General features: G+C 40.8%; 1 pseudogene; it reads left to right on the top strand.

Annotated features, from left to right (window-relative positions):
• LOC100602888 overlaps positions 1-21,324 on the top strand; it is a 152,836-nt pseudogene that overhangs the window by 37,781 nt on the left and 93,731 nt on the right.

Genomic DNA, 21,324 nt, shown 5'->3' with positions numbered 1-21,324 from the left:
TTAATTATTTGGGATGAGTCCTTACAAATTGGTGAAATAGCGATTGTTCAGAGTATACTGTAAATCTAATCCTGATCTACATTTCCACCAAGAACTCCTCCGTTTATCCTTCTCTGGGTCCTTTTGAGGAGATGGCATTCCCTTGTGCAGGAGGGGCAGTCGTTACATGTGTTTGCATGTTTATTTTCCAACAAGATCTTTTTTCAGACTATCTGTCCCTACATGGGATGGCCCCAGGGCCTCACAGGGCTGCTTCTCAAATTAAATAGTTTCACCAAGTTCATTAGTCATTTTCCCAAATGTATTGAATTTACATTTCAGACTTATTTATTAGGATGGCTGCTTACATTAGCACTGTGTTCTAGGGACTAGCGATAAATGAGGCTTAAACTTCTGCTATGGTTTAAGTGTCACCTGCAAAACTCATATTAAAATTTAATTGCCATTGTGACAGTATTAATAAATGTGACTTTGGCTAGGCATGGTGGTTCATGCCTTTAATCCCAGCACTTTGGGAGACTGAGGTGGGTGGGTCACCTGAGGTCGGGAGTTCAAGACCAGTCTGGCCAACATGGTGAAAACCCATCTGTACTAAAAACACAAAAATTAGCCGGGCATGGTGGGGTGGCAGGCGCTTGTAATCACAGCTACTCGGGAGGCTGAGGCAGGAGAATCACTTGAAACCAGGAGGTGGAGGTTGCAGTGAGCTGAAATCGTGCCATTGCACTCTACCCTGAGTGACAAGAGTGAACTTCGACTCAAAAAAGAAAAAAAAAGAAAAAGAAGTATGACTTTTAAGAAGTGAGTAAGCCATGAAGGCTCCATTCTCATGAAATGGTTAATTTCAATTGAGTGGATTGTTATAAAAGTGGCCCTCTCTGTCTCTTGCTCTTGCACTTGCTTGCCCTCTGCCTTCTGCCGTGGTAAGACACAGCAAGAAGGTCCTCACCAGATGTTGTTCCTCAACCTTGGACTTCCCAGACTCCAGAACAGTAAGAAATTAATTACTGTTCTTTATAAATTACCCAGTCTGTGGTATTCTGATATAGCAACACAAAATGGACTAAGACACCCCCTAAACAGTTTCCCCAAAATTTGATTTAGTTAGAGAAATGGAGATTTTTTAAAAAAAATCTATAAGTTCAGTATAACATGAATGATGATGGTAAGCTTAGAAGATGAGATTGGAGGGATATTTGTCATCCTTGGCTATGCAGGAGAATTTACTCTGGAGGCTTTTTAAAAAATACAGATGCCTTGTCCCTACCACTAGAACATTTAATTATTAGATGTAGGGTGAGGGCCCAGTATCCATAGGTTTAAAAAACTTCCCAGGTGATTCTGAACTAAAGGTGAGTTTGAGATCTACTCTATTACAGCAGCTGATTTTGTCTATGATGTTTCAGAATATAGCAGTGAAGAAATGCTAGTTGAATAGAATCTGGGAGGATGAATAGAAGTTTGATGTCAAAAGATAATCTAACAGAAAAAAATAGGGAGATTCAAAGTCAAGATGCCTGGCCAGGACTGGGTTGATGTGGGAATTTGTAAGTGTTCAGCATGGTGGAAGCATGGAGGTCATAGGGCAGGTCTCATGTGTGCAGGAAGAGAGTACAGAGAGGGTTCTGGAAAGTGCATACAGGTTACTGGACAAGATCATCTAGAACATCTAGGTTGGGTCTAGAATGTGAGGGGCCAGAGCTTATCATGAACCAAGAGTGTGTGGGCATTAGGGATCCAGCCAAGGCTATAATATAAGGGAGAGACCTGGTCACAGTGCCTGTGGTGGGGTGGAAAGAGGCCACAGACAGTGGAGACTACTGGGCAGTATTCAGGAGACATCTCTGAGGCAGAAGTCACAGGGATTGGCCACTGTGAACACTGTGTTATCTATCAGCAATATCACTTCTGGAAGTTTTTGAGCTTTCACTTCTATATTCTTTCTTCAAATGACAGAGGATTTCTTTGTATTCACATATCCCCAGTTATTTTACCTTTTCTCTATAAATCTCGATAATACTAAATGAGAGAGAAAAAACTGTCATGACAATAGAATGAGGTTATATGAATGTATATATAAAATATATGTGTATATATGTATGTATGTATTCTATTTTTTTGTATTCACATATATGTTTTTTTTTTCTTATCATCAACAATCACCTTGCCTAGAGCACTTTCTGAGTATAAATCTATGAGCTTTGTAAGCGCAGCACTGGGAGAATTTCTGGAGCCCGGTTTCTGCCTGTGTTTCTTTGTGCTCTCTCACTTGACATTTCTGAATGCAAATATGTCTGACAAGTGTAAATAAGCGTGTCACAGCTCAGAATAGTACCCATTTCCGCCTTGCCATCTCTTATCATGTATGTGTTCAGGGATGAATGTGCCATTTTCATCTTCTAATATTTTCACAGTTGGAATTTTTTGCAGAGTGCAATGGTGAGCTCTATAGTTTCCAAGGTGAAGAAATGGATCTGCTTTTTATCCTTGCAGAATTCAGTGCATTTGCAAATACTTTGAAAATATGCCGAAATAAAAAAAAGGAATACTCAGTGTTCAGCCAGCGGACAGAAGAAGCATCTGCTGCACAGTACTTCCAGGTCAGGAGGTTTATCCTGGATGGAATAAATTGATTTGTTTCAAGGTGTGCCTCTGAACACATCTAGGCAGGGTGGGTGGAGAGGAGATAATTAATATTCTATTGCAGTCGTTCTCAAAATGTGGTCACCAGACCAGCAGCATCAGCATTACATAGATTTAAATTCCCATTCTGCCACTTATTATATTGTCAGGACTTGGACAAGTTGCTGGATCTTTCTGAGCCTCAGCTTCCTCATCTGAGGAACATAATTCACCTGATTGTCATGATGCTTTAATTTAATTTGATGAAACTGTGAAGCATTTAGCGTGGTACCTGGCCCATAGAAAGCTCTACCAAATGGTGGCAATTACAACAATAATATTTCTTACCAGCTTTCAGGGATTTATATGCACCACATCACCCAACTGGCTTGCCTCTGTTTCCATCAGGATTACCACAATCACTGCCTTCTGTCTCACTTCCATCTCCACCAGGATTTCTATCCAAGTTCTGTTTTCCTGTCGAGGCTAATGGGGCTCATCAGGGCAGGCCATCCCTGTTGGTCCTGGCTCCTTTCTCTCTTGACTCTATTCTCTTTTTTTTGTTTTTTTTTTGACAGGGCCTCGCTCTCTTGCCTAGGCTGGATCGCACTTGTGTGATTATAGCTCACTGCAGCCTCCAACTCTTGGGCTCAAGTGATCCTCCTACTTAAACCTCCCAAAGTTCTGGGATTGCAGGTGTCAACCATCCCAACTTGTCTATTATTCTCAATTTGTGCTCTCTCATAACCTCTGATTTAAGAAGGGATCTTGAGTACTTATCTCATCAATATCTAGGCCCGAATCTATTGAATCTATATAGTCAGAAGTCTGGGATCTACTTAGAATTCTATGCTTTACATATAGGGCCAACGTGGCCAGGTCACTGTGTCTCTCAGAGCCTCAGTTTCTCTGTTTGTGAAAGATCATGTCTTCCTTGACCAAAGTGGCTGTCAGAACCAGATGCTCATGATTGTGCTGACTTTGTGGGTTGTTTACTCCCCCTCTTATCTCTTTCCCTTATAGTTTTATGGCTGCATTTCTCAACAGCAGAACATGACGCAAGATTTTGTGAGGACAGCCACTTACCACAGAGCCATCCTCCAGAATCACATCGACTTTAGAGACAAGGTAATGCCGGCAGCAGTTGATGAATCTCATGTATTTCAGAAACCTTTTCAAGACCAGAATAAAAATGAAGCTTTAGTAGAATTACCATATGACCCAGAAATTCCCCTCCTAGCTATACACCCAAAAGAATTGAAACAGGCATTCAAGTAAATACTTGTAAACAAATGTTCATAACAGCACTATTCGAAATAGCCAGAAAGTGGAAACAATCCAAATGCCCATCAACTGATGAATATATAAGCAAAATGTGGTATATTTACACATGGAATATTATGACTATTATTCACATTTGTATTATTCATAAGAAGGGATGCAATGCTGATACATGCATCACCATGGATGAACCCCAAAAAAAGCTAAGTGAAAGAAGTCAGTCACAAAAGATCATGTGATTCCATTTATGTGAAGCATCAGAATAGATACATTTATAGAGATAGAAAGTGCACTAGTGGTTGCCAGGGATGAGGGAGAAAGGGAAATAGGAAGTGACTGCTTAATGGGGACAGAGTTTCCTTTGGGGGTGATAAAAATGTCTTATAACCAGATAAAGGTAACGGTCGCCCAATGTAATGAATGTATTAAATGACACCATACTGTATACTTTAAAATAGTTAATGGTTAATTTGATGTTATGTGAATTTATCTCACTAAAATTATTAACCTTTGAGTGCCAGGAACTCGAGAGACTGAATGCACTGTTTTGGTGCATCGAACAGTTTATAGGAGCTTTATTGCTACATAATAAATAGCTCTTCATGAGACACTCTACTTCAATTTTTTCATAGACTCCACAAGTACATGCATTTATTTCCTTCATGAAATGGATACGAATGGTGAATGGTTGCCAGCACATTATACAACTGTTGTCCAGGGTTCTTCTACCTGTTAAAGAGACAAACTGTTCAAAACACTCAACAGCTTATCTCTCAGTCAACAGTGCTAGTCCAAAGACTTGGCAGTATGGGATCTAGTTTCATATTTTCTCCTTAATTAGCTGTGTGATCTTAGGCAAAATGCTGAACTTCTCTAAGCCTCACAGTCTAGTCTACTGACATAATAATTGCAGATCCATGGTCTTTTACCTTTGCAGCATTACTTCCCAGGAAGGTTGTGGTAGAATATTGAAATAATTATTCCAATAATCATGCCTCCCTGTATCCACACATACATAGTCATGTAGCTACTTCTCTCATCAAGAGGCATTCTAATTTTTTGGCCCTTATCTCTGTGCTGGCTTTGTGACTTGCTTTGACCAATAGAATATGACAGTGGTGATGCTGTGTGAGTTCCAGAGCCTAGGCCCTAATGAGCCTTGTAGCTTTTGCTCTCCATTTCTTGGAACCCAGTGATTACCATACTGTGAAGGAGTCTAGCCTGCTAGAGTTCAGAGGTCACATGGAGAACTGAAGCACCTCAGCCAGCAGCCGTCACCAGCAACTGCCAGACCTGTGAGCGAGGCCATCTTGGGTCTTCCAGTCCAACCAACCCTCCTGCTGGATGCAGAAGAATGAACAAATCCAAGCACGACCAGTAGAGAAACTGCCCAGCCCTCCCACAGAATTGAGAGAATTCATAAATTGTTTCTGGTTTAAGTCACTAAATATTCTTGCATCTTTCCCTCTGTTTTCACTAACTATTGTTGCATAACAGTAGTTATAGTTGTATACAATACAATTATACAACCGTATACAAGTATATACAATGGTATGGTATTGTTATACGACAATAGTTAATGAAAACAGAGGGAAAGATGCATGAAAGGTAGTGATAAATAGGCCCCCAGCTAGAAGTTGGTTTGCACATGGCTTTCTATTCTTTGTCATCTCTATTCTGCTATTGAGCCCATCAGTGAAGTTTTTATTTTGGTTATCATATTTTTCATTGCCAAAATTTCCATTTGGCACGTTGTTATATCATCTGTTTCTTGGCTGACACTTTCTATTTTCCATTGGTTTTAGTGGTATTCATGATTGCCAGTTGGAACTTTTTAAATAATAGCTGCTTTAAAAGTCTTTGTCAGATTGTTCTGACCTCTGTGTCATGGCAATGTTAGTTGTCATGGCATGTCAGTGTTAGTTTCAGCTGATTATCTTTTCCCATAGGAATTGAAGTTTTCCCAGTTCTTCTTGGTTGGGTTTGGGCTGCAAGTTCCCTCCCCATAGTTGGTCTTCTGAGGGCTATGTTTCATATGTCCTCATATGAGTTCGTTTTTCAAAGCCTTGGCAGTGCTATTTGAATCTGTCCTCTGTGTATGTCACCCAGTGGTCAGCCTGGCACCTGGGCAGAGTTCTCAAAGTTTTGGTATGCTAATTAGTACCAGATCCATGCATGCACAGGCTGAGGATGACCCCAGGAATTTATAAAAGAAACCGTATGGAGCTGTTTTGCCAAGCTCCTTCCTCTCCGTGATACTTTTTGGTTCCCTGTGACCACTTTTCAGTCTCTTGTCAACAAGTTTACTCTGCCATGTACTTCCATGACTTTGCGTGTATATTGGCCAAGCAGAGAGAGACCGAGAGAGAATAAAAAGCACTAGGGGCCAGCCCAGCCTTGGGAGACTGAATGGGGAGGAAGGTTTCCTTCCCTTATAGTTTTGGCTAATGCAGGCTGATGTTGCCAATACCACAAGATTCTTGGGGATGGGAATGTGAAAGAAGGAAGGAAAAGGAAGGGAAATAGAGGGAAGAGAGGAGGGGGAGAAGAGAGAAACACAGAGAATTTTCACACCCTGACTATTAGGAGTTTACTTTCCCGCTGCTAAAGCCAGAACTACTGGGTGTCTCATGAGCTCTCTTTGTACCCTGGTGCCCATTTCCAGTGTGTTGACTTTAGGCCAGGGTTTACTGGAGGAAAAAAGGAGTAAACTCACTGTTGGTTGGGTAGTATTTCAAATCCCAGTCTTATTTCCTGATATGGTTTGGCTGTGCCCCTACCCAAATCTCATCTTGAATTGTAGTTCCCATAATCCCCACATATCCTGGGAGGGACCCAGTGGGAGGTAATTTAATCATGGGGTGGTTATCCTCATGCTGTTCTTGGAATAGTGAGTGAATTATCATGAGATGTGATGGTTTTATAAGAGTCTTTTCCCCTTTTGCTCGGCACTTCTGCTTCCTGCCGTCATGTGAAGAAGGATGTTTGCTTCCCCTTCTGCCATGATTACAAGTTTCCTGAGGCCTCCCTAGCCATGTTGAATTGTGAGTCAATTAAACCTCTTTCCTTTATAAATTACCCAGTGTCAGGTATGTCTTTAGTAACAGTGTGAGAACGGACTAATACATTTCCTAATCTGCCTGACATTCTTAACTCTTCGGAGTCCTCAAGTAGTTGCTCTAGGCATTCTGTCCAGGTGTTACAGCTGTATTCAATTCAGTGAGAAAGAGAGAGAGAGAGAGGGTAAAGTGGGCCTCATCCAACCCACCCAGGACTGGACACTATCTAAAAGCCACCTCTATGTGCTCTGATGTGTGAGGGTAATGGGTAAGAGGCAAAGGTGTGATCAGAAATGGCGGGGTTTAGCCAAAGAGTCTTATATGTCTTGAGGTGCCCAGCAAACAACCTTACCTTGCCAGTGGGGCATGCCTGGTTAACAATTATGAAGTAAACATTCCCAGTGAAGAGGATCTGCTAGGATAGATGGGCAGGATGAAGACGAAGGAGAAAAACTAGTTCATTTTTGAGCTTATCTGGCCTTCAAGGTTTAAGTAAGCAATCTTGTCAACCTAAGGTAGGTTTTTTCCAGTTAAAATAAAATTTAGCTCTGAAAGGCTGATTTCTTCTTCATGGTTTGAGCATGTTTCCTGGAGGTATTAGTTTTATTTAGGGAATATTCTTTCTCTATATAGGGACTTAGTTTTAATCTATAATCTATTTTCTATGTTATCTATGATCTATTTTAAATTCTGGTTACAACTTTAAGGACCACTCCCTAAACTACTAATGACACTAATAACTTACATTATAAAAGTCTTTCACAGACTTTTCACATGGATTGTATCACTTGGCAATTTCATTTTTGCATCTTTTCATCTATAACAATGAAGATATTGGACTAGATTATCTTTAAGGTCACTCCCATCTCTAACTTCATTTGATTTTACAAAATACCCTTTCCCTGCCTGCCTGAAATAGTTTCATCTGCCAATGAAATGAAATAGGCATCCATCTGTTAGGGGTTATGAAGGTGATAATTAATCACATGGTTGATAATTAATTATATCCCTTTCCTTCTCTGAGTTCTGAACCAATTTAGAAATAGACACAGATGTCAGGAAGAAATCACAATATTAACGTTATTGTTGCTGTTTGGAGAACAGGGTTCAGACCTATGGCCAAATGCAGTTGCCTAAATCTTCTGCTCCCAAACCAAACTTTTCCACTCACTTACATGCTGAACAACTGGTCTCCCAAACAAGTCCAGAGCCTGCCCCTTAAGTTTCTCACATGGGGGACTCAAGGGCACACACTTGGTTCGGAGTGGGCAGGCCAACCCCTCCCAAGTGCATGCACTATGCTTGCTCCATCCTATTTCCCAGTGTCATCATCAAAGTGAATCATTCCTGCTAAGGGGAAAAAAGAGGGAGGGTAAATGACCACTCTTAATTCCATTACTGCCCTCTCCTGGGAGTAAATATTTCCTCCCTTCTGAAAATTGAAAGGGAAAACTGACCCTACTTTAGTGACCCAGGAATCCCCTGGTTCTGAACAAACCAGGATGGTTGGGACCCCTCACTCCAAATCCACCAAATCCATCACAAATGCAAAATCTTTTTTAGTCCTTTTTTTGTTTGCTTACATCATACTGAAGAGCATTCTGGAATAACACCTGGGAGTCTGTGGAGGATGCTCCTTTTTCACTAAATCCTTGTATTCTTTCTCATTGAAATTGACTATTTAAAAGGGCATTGAAATTGACTGCCTAAAAGCATAGGGGTTTAGAATGATCAATAACAATAGCTATTATTTATTGAGGAGCTTAGTATGGGCAAGCACCATGCTAAGGGCTTTCCATACACCGTTTCTTTTAATCTTCATCACAACTTTATGAGATAAATACTAATATTATTGCCCTTTTAGAGATGAGAGAATAAAGGCCCAGGAAGGTTGATAATTTACCTGATTTTATACAACTAGAAATAAAAAGGCCAGAATAAGACCCTCTTAGTCTAACTTTGGAGCCTGCACACATAATCCCCGAAAGGCATTGCCCATGGGGAGGTTGGCTAAAATTGCTAAAGAAGATTTTTGTTTCTCCAGGCCTAAGGATGGGATAAAAACATTTTGGTTACTTAAACATCCCCATGAATACATGAGGTTGCCTTGCACAGTGGTTACATTCATAAGTTCTGGAGCCAGAGAGCTGAGTTGAAACTCCTGCTTGACCACTTACCATATACCCGCCATAGACCTTTGTCCTATTTGTCTTGAGATCTTGGGCAGGTTGTCTACAGTCTGTGGGCTTTGGCTTCTTTATCTATAAAAGTAGGAAAATGATAAGAGTAGTAGCTACTTTCTAGAGCTCTTACAAGTTCAAGATGATACAGTGTCTATGAACTCTATGTTAGCAAGGATTATTATTATTGATGGTCATGGGTTTCCACCTCTGCTCTAACTTCAAAGCTTCCAAATCTTGATTTTTCATTCTGCCTCCTCCGTGTAGTTTTAATGAAAATCCTTTCTTGGCCAGAGCACACTGCTGGCTGAGAACTCCATTTGGAATCCTTCCAGGCAACTGACCCCACTAGAATCCAACCCATCTCCCCTTCTTGGAGTTTCTGCTAATTGCCATCTGGCTATTTTTAGTTTCTTGAAGTGTGCACTGGGCACAAGCAGGGAAAGTCCATCTTGCTAAGGGTATGGGGCTGTGTGAGCTGTGGGGTTTTAATTTGAAAATGTTTTGACACTTCATTTGTCAGGGCACCAGTTGCTGGAAACTTGTGAGAGTGAGCAGGAGCTGAGAGCTTATTATTTTTTAAAATCAGTGTTTTCACAGAGGAGAGAATCCCCAGTTGCAACAGCTGCTTAGTGCATCCAAATGTGAGTTTGGCTTAGGCAGAAGGGATTTAGGGATTTGAAAGCTTAAAAGAAAACATAAATAACAACAAACATGGAAAGCAACCTGTTCAGACTGTCAGCTGATACTCAGATTTGCAGAGCCTGAGGTTTGGTTCTTCTGATGTGAGTTTTCTTTGGTGTGGGCTTATCATCAGTTTGGTCAAAGGCCTTTGAGTCCATTTCTAATCCTGTTCTGAAATTCTCCCTCACTTTAACACACTGCACACACTAATGAGGCCTGACCTTCATCATTGACTGGAATAAAGGCTATAGCCTAGATCTGCTTGCCTCCCTCCGTTTCTACTGACCCTCTACTTCTTGACCAGCATAGATGTCAACCCTGTGTTAGCAGAATCCTTGTTCAGAGCCTGTGGGTAGGAATAGAAAGAAAAGGAAATTACTTATGATTCCTGCTGGGGGCTTCACATATCCCATCTAATTTAATCTTTGTGTGTTAGTCAAGGTTCTTAGTTGCTGGCATCAGAAACTATTTCTACTAATTTAAGGTGGGGTGAAAGGATTTCCTTAAAGCTTACAGGAACATCAGATAATGAGTCTTAGAAGCTACATATCTGGAATAATTTTCAAAATCATGTTGCAGAATTGATCTCAGGAAAACAGCAGTGCAGCCAGACATAGGCACTGCAACGTGCACAGCTTTCACTAAATACCAATCTTGAGTGTTGTCCTAAGAACTTTCCCTCTGATGCTCTAGGGTCTGGAGGTTACTGTGACCTCACCATAGTGGACTCCATATAGTCCCTACATCTTCACAGTCTGAGCTCGCATGCAAAGCACATCTTCCTGGCAGAGCCTGGGTCATGCTTGTGCTTTAGCTGACACCTTCCCTTCCCTAGCAAGAGGCTGGTGCTGCCTTAGAATATGGGGCATTCCCCAAATATAGGAAGGGAGTTCTGATGCTGAGAGGCACCAAAGAATGGCAAATGCCCACTGCGCTGTACAACAAACAAATGCAATACATATTGTTAGGCTAATAGTATAGACAAAGAGATTGGAGCTACAGAAAGTTAACTAACTTGTTTTAGCATAAACAACTGCTACGTGGCAGAGCTACATGCAAACTCAGGTCTCTCTGTATGCAAAGCCTGTACTGCAGGATGATTTTAGGGGTGACAGAAAGTCATTTGTTTTATGTTCTAGGTTGATAAACTGACATTTCTCTATGTGATTTTTGGAATGTGAGGGGAGCAGGCTGTGATGGTAAAAAACAGTATCTGCTTACATGTATATACATATATATATATATATACATATATATATATATATAATTTTTTCTATAGCTTGGGATTTTAAGTCTGATTCAGTTTTCCAGGACTACCATAACAAATTACCACAAAGTTAATAGCTAAGTGCAACTGAAATTTGTTCTCTCATTGTTCTGGAGGCTAGAAGTCCGAAATCAAGATGTCTACAGGGCCATGCTCCCTCTTCAGGCTTTAGGAGAGGATATTTCCTTACCTCCTCCTGGCTTCTGCTGGTTGCTGGCGGTCTTTGGTGCCCCTTGGCTTATAGATGCATCATTCCAATTGCTGCCTCTATTGTTACATGGCATTCTCCCAGTACGTGTTTCTGTGTAAATTTCTCTCCTCTCATAGTGACACCAGCCATATGGGATTTAGGGCCCACTCTAATTCATTATAACCTTATCTTAACTTGATTACATCTGTAAAGACCCTATTTCCAAATAAGGTCACATTCACAGGTTCTGGATAGACATGAATTTTGGGGAGGTAGACACTATTGAATGCAGTATAGAGACTAGTTTCATTAAGTTAGATATCACAATAACTCATTCCTGAGACGAATTCTCTATAATAAATGTAAAGAGAAAGTGATAGAAAATGAGCCTAGGTTTAACTGATCTCTTTGGTCCCTTAAGCCCAAAGGGGACCCTCTGAACAGATCTTCTGCCTGTGAGTGAAGGAGGAGTATATCTGTGCCAGCGTCCTGAGCTTGAGTAGATTTGCTTCCTGAAAGGTTGCTGGAGAAAGATGCCAGAGTCAGCAAAAGGAAATGCTTTCATTTGGTATGAAAGCAAAGTGCAGCTCTCCAGGAGAGCCAAGAAGACTGTGAATAAGCCTTGGTCACAGACTGATTTTTAGGGTAATTGCGAAAAAGGAAGCTGAAGGCTTTAGGGTACAATGCAATAGGTGGCTTTCTAACCAAGATGTTTGCACTCAAAGCACATCTCTGCTCCTTTCAAGATGGTGACATGTGACCTTGATCTTTTTGAGGTTAATTTTAAATTGCAGTAAGAACACTTAACCACATGGTGGCTGTAAAAATTTAGTGAGCAACTTCTTGGAGAGTCTCAGCACAGCTCTGGAATGCTGCACACGTGACTTGGGAATCAGAATCAGAAATCATGAAATCATTGGACCCCCAAAGATACAGCTTATCTAGACTTGTGAGTCAGGGCTATGCTGCTGTAACAATCAACTCCTAAATGTCAGCGGCTTAATCCAACAGAGCTTTATTTCTCTAATCTGTATCATTCTCACTCCAGGACCCAGGCTGATGGAACAGCCTCCATGAAAAGCACTACTAGTTCCTGTTGTAGAGAAAAGGAGGACCTAGCAAATCACACAGCTGGTTCTTAAATCTTCCACCTGAAAGTGGCCAGTGTTACTTATAACTACATTACGTTGGCCAAAGCAAGTCATGTGGTCACTCCTAATTTCAACAAAGCAGGGAAATGCAAATCTACATCCGCCCATAACAAGAAACAGAAATATTTGGTAAATGGCACTGTATATTACCTTTGCAAACTCATTAAGGTAGGGACAGTTTGATAAGGTGATATTCTCAGTGCACCAGCTGTGCGTGGGAGGGGGTTAGAAAAAAAGAGGGACTTGATGGATTAACACTTCACTTACAGGATTTCATTGAAATTAACTTCTGCCTGGTGGATTGCCTAGCCACTGGACGCAAAGCATTTTACAAAGTTCCTAGAGTTGAATTTCCAACACTTTCACTCTTCCTCTAAGACAGTGCCATGAAGGGCCAATTTGGGGAAACTACTGACTTTCTAAAGGCTTGTATAGAAGGCTCTGTATGACATTGTAATATCTAAAATAGATGACTTTGCTTTAATGTCTGCTTGAAGGCTAAGAATGTAAGTAAATAAAGAGGAAGAGATCATTAAAAAGCAGTTCAATTGGATGAAGCAACCAACTAATAAGCTCTTCGAAATATTGTATTTTCATCCCTTGGTATCCATGGGAGTTTTGTTCCAAGACACACACATACCCCCCAAATTAAAATTTGTGGGTGCTCAAGTTTCTCGTATAAAATGGCATGACATTTGCACATAATCTATGCACATCCTCCTGTATGCTTTAAATCATCTCTAGATTAATATCTAATACAGTGTAAATGCTACATGAATAATTTTTTACAGTATTTTTATTTGTATTATTTTAATTGTTGTATTGTTATTTTTATGGGGTGTTTTGTTTTTGATATTTTTGATGTATTGGTTGAATCCTTGGATGCAGAACTCACAGATGCTGAGGGCTGCGTGTACTAGACCCTGGTCTTTTTTGGCACTGAACGAGAAAAATTCTGATGAATTTAGAACTTCTGCCTAAATCCTCTTTTCACTTAATTTCCTGAGTCTGTAGTATTGGCATGTCCACTTTAACTTCAGAGTGGTGGCTTAGCTTTGGAATTGAGAAGTTCCAGAAACCCAGAAAAAGACAAAATCACAGGGAAATGTCAATAAACATGTTGATTTTCCTGTAACTACCACCAATTTCTTAGCCTAGTTTCCCTAAATTGCAGAGCATGGGGCAAAGGCTTCTGGGCTGGCACTTTATCAGGGAGTATTAATCTCAGGAAAACAGGAGTAGGAGAAAGGAGAGTGAGGCAGGGAAGCAGGGAGAGCAAGTAGAAGGCAGTACATTACTGAGCAGGCCACAGCTTTATGAAAAACTGATTGCTTGGTGTCATAGGACGTCTTCAAAGGGGTAACATGAAGCTACTTCATCCTCAAATAGTTCTTCCAAGGGGAGAAAGGGAAAATGATTTATTCATTAGCTGCTGTCTCCCATAGGTCAAAGTATTCCCTCACTGGGTATCAACTACCTTACACTTCAAGGGTACACACGCATGAGCATCAAGTAGGTGCTGCAGTGCTTTCTCTGCCTTGACAGAAACAAGGAAATTCCACTATAGGAAGCACATGGCACAAACGAGCTGTGCACTGTTTTTTGTGCTAATGAACGATATGGGGACCTAGAAAAAACCATTGCAACAAGTTCCTCAGGCAGTAGTGAATATAGCAGCAACAGCAGCAGCAGCAGCATCAGCAATAAAACCCAGCTCCAGGATTCAAAGATCAGTGCAAGCAATTTCTAGGACCCCTCTGCTAAATAGCAAGGCAAGCGTTCTCTTCTGGCATGAGGCAAAACCAAAGGCATTATAACCAGCCACTCACACCAGGAACCTAGGAGTCAATCTATACTTTTAGTCTCCTTTCAAGTCTAAATCCCTTAGATTCAATGGTCTCAGCATTTCTGCAACCTTTTCACTTCTCCTGTCCCACAGCAAGTCTCTAGTTCTTACTCTTATTGTATCTTTCCTGGAGTATTGCAAAAGTTTTGCAACTACTTTTCCTGCTTGTACCAGTTAAGATATCTTTGACTCGAAATAGGAAAAATCCCTACTCAAATTGGCTAGAACAGTCAAAGGTAATGCGACTTTCTGGTGTTTTAATCCATGAAGTCGCATTACCTTTGACTGTTTTAGCCAATTACTTTGAGCTTTGAGCAACACATCCAAACTTAACCACGTTCGGGAAATAGGAGGCATCTTTTCTGTGTCGCTTTAAGAGGGAGGAAATCTTTCCTAAGTAGTCTTTCTCAGTTACTCATAAAGAAAGTCATATCACATGCCCAAGCCTAAACCCATCATTGGCAAAAGGAATAGAACCACTTATGATTGCCCTAAACCAATCAAGATCCCCTCTCTGGATCTGCAGATGGTTAACCACATACAGGAGGGTAAATACTCAATAAAACTGAAGTTCTGATTGGAAGGAGGAAGGGAGAGAGGACTGATGCTGGTTAGGAATTACTAGGTTCTGTTACCTTTGATGTTGTGCCCCTCCAATCCATGCCACTAGTATGATGTTGCTGAAATGCAACTATGACATAATCCTATGAAATAATCCTTCTATTTAAAACTTTCTGATGATTCTTCTTTGCTGAAGAATCAAGCCAAGTCTTGCACAAAAGACTATTTATGATCAAGCATCTGCCAGTTTCTCCAGATTTTGCTTTTGCCATGTTCATGTCTTAACCATGCACCACTTCTACCTCTAATACTCACATCATGCTCCTGATGCAATTTACTGCCTTCCTTATGCAACTGGCTCTATCATTCTTAGATGCCTTTGTCCATTCTTCCTGGAGCTCCTGCATTTCCCATCATTTAAATGGCACAATATTGACTCTCTTTTCAATTTCCAGTACCCAGGTCACCTCAGTGAAATCTTTCCAGACCCTGCGGTAAAGTAGCCTCTTTGTCCTTCTGCTCACACTGTGCCCTTATATAATTCTATTATTGCCACTGTAGCACATGATTGTACTTCTTTATTAATGCCTGTTCCTCCTCCCAGACAGTCCTGCTCTATTCATCTGTGCATTCTCAGCACCTGGCAGTGCTTGCCACATTGGTGAATGAATAAAAGAGTGTTTAAGGATCTAGAGCTGAGTGATCACGCCCAGGTCTAAAGCAGGGTTAATTGTGAGGAGAGAAGCTAAGCATGATCACATGTTTTGAATATTCCCTAATTAGAGAGGAAAATAGTTATAGAACTGGTAGAAGGGGGGTTAAAAAGTTGGTAGTAAGTTTTTCTGTCCTCTGCCAGAAGACCAAGTAGAATGTGCTCATAAGCATTAATTCTGCATTATTTAAATACAGGCAACCCTCTGGGTGCAAGCAAGTTTCACTGCACAGCAGATGTAGAGTTCTGTCTTAGGAGGAGCTATCAATGCAGAATTTTCCTGCCATAATGAAAGTGCTAAGTATCTGAACAAGATTTAAGTCCAAGCTGCAAAGGCCATAAGAGGATGTCTTCTGTAGTCCTCGAGATGCTTTGGACATTTTCTTCTCCGATAAAAGCTGGAGTAGGAGATGCGATGCACTGCAAAAGTCTGTGCAGCCTCCTCTTTCTGTTACTGCCCAGAAGTTGCTCATTTAACCTGTCAGTCCACAGTTTGGATATTGGAAGATCTGGATACTGGATGCAGTCTATGGGGGATGGCAACCTGTGGCAGCCAACAGTGATGATGAAGCACATGATACTGTGCACCAGCTTGAGCCACATGTGGTTTTGGGCTGTCTAGTGAGCTGACTAAAGATGGAATAAAATGAGGGCAGGAAGGAGTGATGGCTGTGGAAGTAGGACACAGAACATAGGAATATAAGGCATACAGCAATAACAGGTATTGCAATTCAGAGCAGCCAGTGATGTGCTCAAAAAATAAAGAAGATTTAGTAAATAATAACTGATATCACTTGAGGAACCAATTGGGGGATAATCAAAACCTTCATATTTGAAGACAATTGTAAAAAGCTGAAGTGAAAAATAAGGCTAAATGTGACCAGTATTACTCTAGTCTGAATAGAACAAATAATAATTTAGAATTGAAGTTGAGAGAGTGGCTAATAGTATAGGATTCAACTTAGATAATTTTAAGAATCTCATCTCTGATTCTCAGCCTCCTTATCTACAAAATGGAGAAAATAATAATTGTTATCACAAGTTTAAAAGGTAATGCCTACATAGTATTAAACAGGCGTAGCATATAATAAGTATACAAGAAGTAGTAGATACAATAGGTCCTTCATATTCGTGTGCTCTGTTTCTGTGGGTTCTACGTCATGGATACAACCAACTGTGGAACAAAAATATTTGGAAAAAAGATGGGCGATTGTGTCTGTACTGAACATGGATGGACACTTTTTTCTTGTCATTATTCCCTAAACAATACAGTACAAGAACTATTTACATAGCACTTACATCGTACTAGGTATTATAAGTAATCTAGAGGCTCCTTAAGGTATTCAGGAGGATATGCATATGTCATATGCAAATACCACACTATTTTATATAAGGGACTTGAGCATCCAAGGATTTGGGTATCCAAGGGGATTCCTGGAACCAATTCCCCATGTATACCAACAGATGACTGTATTTATTTTTGCTCTTTTATTCAAGGGTAATTTTGTTTCATACTTTCATAAGGATCTATATATTCCTTGTTAATTTTAACCTACTAAGTCCAAATGAGTAGTTTTGAATCTACTTGGAGCTATGTAAGCCCTGTCCAAGCATTTTGCAGGATTTCTTTGCCCAGGAAGCCACAAGAACATGTAATTAAAATAATCCGGAAAGCAAAATGATAACCCTTTCTTTCTAATATTTTTAAAACTTTTCTTACCAATAAATTCCCAGGACGTTTGGCCACTATTGCATGGACCAGTTGTTGACTTTTCCCAGTTAGTCCTGCCAGGGATTTCATACTATTTTCGGGTGCCACTATGTATAAGCCAAAAAATAGCCATGTCTACAGTCACTGCCTGTGTATCCAACAGGCAGCTGAGGATGAATTCCTGCTCTAGAAGGTAATTGTCCACAAGACCTAACTGGATGGTAATATAGGGAGAATATGACAAGGTCAAAAGAAAGTCATCCTTTGAAAGATTCCTAATTTAACTAGGTTGGAGAGGACTTATGCTGGTATAAGGTGGCTTCTCAGCAAGGTAACAGATATTTACCATATTTTCTGGATCATGAATCTGTCCTCTATTTGTGGTAGTGAGAGACATTTTCATTCCTTCAGTTTGTTCAATAAAAATTTAGTGAGTGTCTCTACTGTGCACCAGATTCTGTACTACATGTCAGATTCAATAGTGAGGAACAGATGGGGTCTCTCCTTTAATGAAGATTACTATCCAGGGGAGAGGGCAGATATTAATCAAATAATCACTCATTACATGAAAAATTATAATTCTGGTGAATGTTATGAAGAAAGAGTACGAAGAGATGCTGATAAGAAAGTATACTATGGGAGGACCTAGCATGGTAGGAGAGCAAAGACCAGGGGAGATGTTTGTGACTTAGCCAAGACAACATCTCCCCACCTACTTGCACCTACATGCATGGCCAATGGAATGTAAGAGGAAGTGATGAGTGTCACTTCTGGGCCAAGGTGGTTAATGGTCCAGCATACTTTCCCTACACTGATGATTAAAAGATGGAGGTGTTTGTGACCTTAAGGATGAGTTGGTTTAACAGCCAGGGTCCCTGCAGGAGAGAGACAGCATACATGACAGAGTGTATTAGGGTTCTCTTAGAGGGACAGAGCTAATTGGAGATATATCCATATCTATATCTATATCTATATAATCCACCTATGTATCTATGCATCTATCTATCTGTCTATCTATCTATCTATCTATCTATCTATCTATCTAAAAGGGAGTTTATTAAGTATTAACTTACATGATCACAATGTCCCACAACAGGCTCTCTGCAAGCTGAGGAGGAAGGAGAGCCAGTCTGAGTCCCAAAACTGAAGAACTTGGAGTCCAATGTCCAAGGGCAGGAAGCCTCCAGTACAGGAGAAAGATGTAGGCTGGGGGGCTAGGCCAGTCTCTCCTTTTCAAGTTTTTCTGGCTGCTTTATATTTGCTGGAAGCTGATTAGATTGTGCCCACCAGATTAAGGGTGACTCCACCTTCCCCAGACCACTGACTCAAATGTTAATATCTCTTGGCAACACCCACACAGATACACCCAGGATGAATACTTTGTATTCTTCAATCAAGTTCACACTCAGTATTAACCATCACAGAGGGTGTTTTATGAGAGTTAAAAATAACATGACTATTTACAAAAATGTAGGCAGAGTTAGGAGAACAAAGAAGGGATAGTGAAGCACTCTGTTACCAGTAAGAATGTGGATCTGTTATTCTATCTGGACGTAAAAGTAGTTACTGGAAATGTGACATAATATCCCAGCTGTAAGACCTGGGAGTCCAACAAGAACTGTGACTTCAGTAAAGTCACAGAGACAGAAAAAAGGAAGCCAAAAGAATAAATAATCTGACCTCACTGTCCTCACCCCATCTGATCTCCTATTGTCATTTCTCTTGACTTATCCCAACTAGAATCCAGTGGCAAGGAAGCCCATTGTTACAGTCTGTATAGATCAGGCTCCTGCCAAAGACCAGGATGAGAAGAGTGGAGGATAGATCTGGAGAAGCAAATAGAAAATATCCAGCACAATAGTCACTGAGTAGGTGAAAGAAAATGACCGCAGACTGAAAGCAGATTGTGTGTGATGAAGAGCATAGCAAGCAAACGGAACAGTATATACTAAGGCCTGTGGCAGGAATGAGCATAAAGTCTTCTAAGAAGGCCTGTGTTCAGGCAGAAAGACCTGGTGGAAGGCTACCTCATCTAGTCAGAAGGGTGATCATGTTCCAATCATAGTCAAGGAAGAAGAGTAGATATCATGAAGATCAAGAGTGAAAAGTGTCAGATGCATGGGGTGACTTGGAGGCCAAGAAATAAGAAAGAGGCCTGAATGCAAAAGACAAGGAAGGTTGAGTGAAACATTACAGGCTATGAATCTTGAATAAGGCAAGGGCATACTGAGCTCATCCTCTTTGGGTGCTGCCTTGTAATGCAAGAGCATTCCCGGAGTCCAAATGTTAGACAAAAGTCATTGGCCTTTTCCGAAGATATTTCAAAGTGATGTTGGAATTAAAAGACTGCTGTCTTGGGCCATCCCATTCAGCCATTTATGCAACAAGTATTTATTAATGGTTTTTATATTTCCTGCTGTGCTCACTAGGTACTGAGAGGTGATGTGATTCCTGTCTTTGGTAAGCTCACAGGCTAAGCAGGAAAGACAACCATGTAAAGAACTACTTGTCATATCCTGTGATAAGTGCTGTTAGAGAGTGACATGCAAAGGTGCCAGACAGCCCAGCCCACCCCGACTGGGGAATCAGGGAACGCATCCCTGAGATATGAGATGTGAGCTAGGTCTTGAAGGATGTTTCCCAGGTAGAAAAATGAGAGGAGGGAGTGTTATCTAAGGGAAACGTATTGATCAGTGGATGCCAACTACTGAAATGATCCCCAAATCTCAGCTGTTTATCATAATGAAATTTATTTCTTGCTTATGACATGTCCAGTGTGTTCTGACTGGCTCTTCCCAAAGTGGTGATCCAGAGATTCAGGCTGTTTTCATCTTCAGTGCAGGGAAAGTATGCTGGACCTTTAACCACCTTGGCCCAGAAGTGACACTCATCACTTTGCCTCACATTCCACTGGCCATGCATGTAGATGCAAGGGGGTAGAGAGATGTAGTCTTGGGTAGGCAGCTGCTTCCTGGCAACTGCATTCTGAGAAAGCGTGAACATTTGGTATGGGGTGATGGCTCCCACTGCCACAGAGAATTGCACATGAGGGAGCACAGAATGAAGTAAAGGGACATGATTCCTAGCCCAGGGTGTGTGTGGAAGAAGGGAGAGAAGTATAAAAGAAGAGGCCAGAAAGGTCAGTCATTACTGGATGGCTCAGGACTAAGGACAACATACCAGAGAGACCTTCTCCTTCTCCTTCTCCTCCAGATGTGTGGAACTATTAGAAGTGTGATATGGCCAGATATGCATCTCTTCACAGTCCGCTCATTTCTTTTTTTTTCTGCACAAAAAGTGAGAGTGGTGCAAAGAGCTAAACACTGTATTTTCATCCCAACTCTGCCAATGCTACCTGCTTGGGCTGGCTACTTGGTATCTCTGAGCCTCAGCTTATCGATAAAATGGGCACAAAACTCTATGTACTCTGTATTCCCGAGAGGCATGAGGATCAAATAGATAATGTCAGGCAAACATCCTTTGGAAACCGTAAACTGCTCTACATATACAAGGATACTTAGTTACTCTATTTTGCCTCTGCCTGAGGGGAGATATTTTTTCCCAGAGCATGGAAGTATAACTTAATGTCTGCCAAGTTCCTGAAATATATCCACTTCTGTGATGATCTACCAATGGTAGAATAAGAAATGAGCTCAATATTATCTCTATAAGAACAAATAAATACAATTAGAGGCAGCTGCAATGCTTCCTAAGGTGCTATGTAAGAAAGCATAATGGAATTACCCACGTTAATGACTTTTCTTCTTCCACAGTATTGGAAACCACAGGTGGAAAGGGCTGAGGTAGTGTATTTCCATTAGAGCCTAAATATTTGCTTTGACTATTAGTTCTTTTTCCCCACAGAATTTATCCTTGGTCCTCCAAGGCTTTGTTTTCCAAAGTTGCATGGCTTATGTAGAGAAGGGGAAATGTCCCTCTACCTCCTCACTGTCTCTTCCCATTGCATGACTGAAAATTTACTTGTCAAGATTTTTTAATATCCACATAAGTGGGCAGCAGATGGACTTATCTGGACAGTGCTAGCAAAAGATTGGATTCT

Source organism: Nomascus leucogenys, chromosome 1a (assembly GCF_006542625.1).
Source record: "Nomascus leucogenys isolate Asia chromosome 1a, Asia_NLE_v1, whole genome shotgun sequence".
Classification (NCBI taxonomy): Eukaryota; Metazoa; Chordata; class Mammalia; order Primates; family Hylobatidae; genus Nomascus; species Nomascus leucogenys.
The sequence above is the reverse complement of the archived record's forward strand: the minus strand, read 5'-3'. Positions and strand labels throughout refer to the sequence as shown.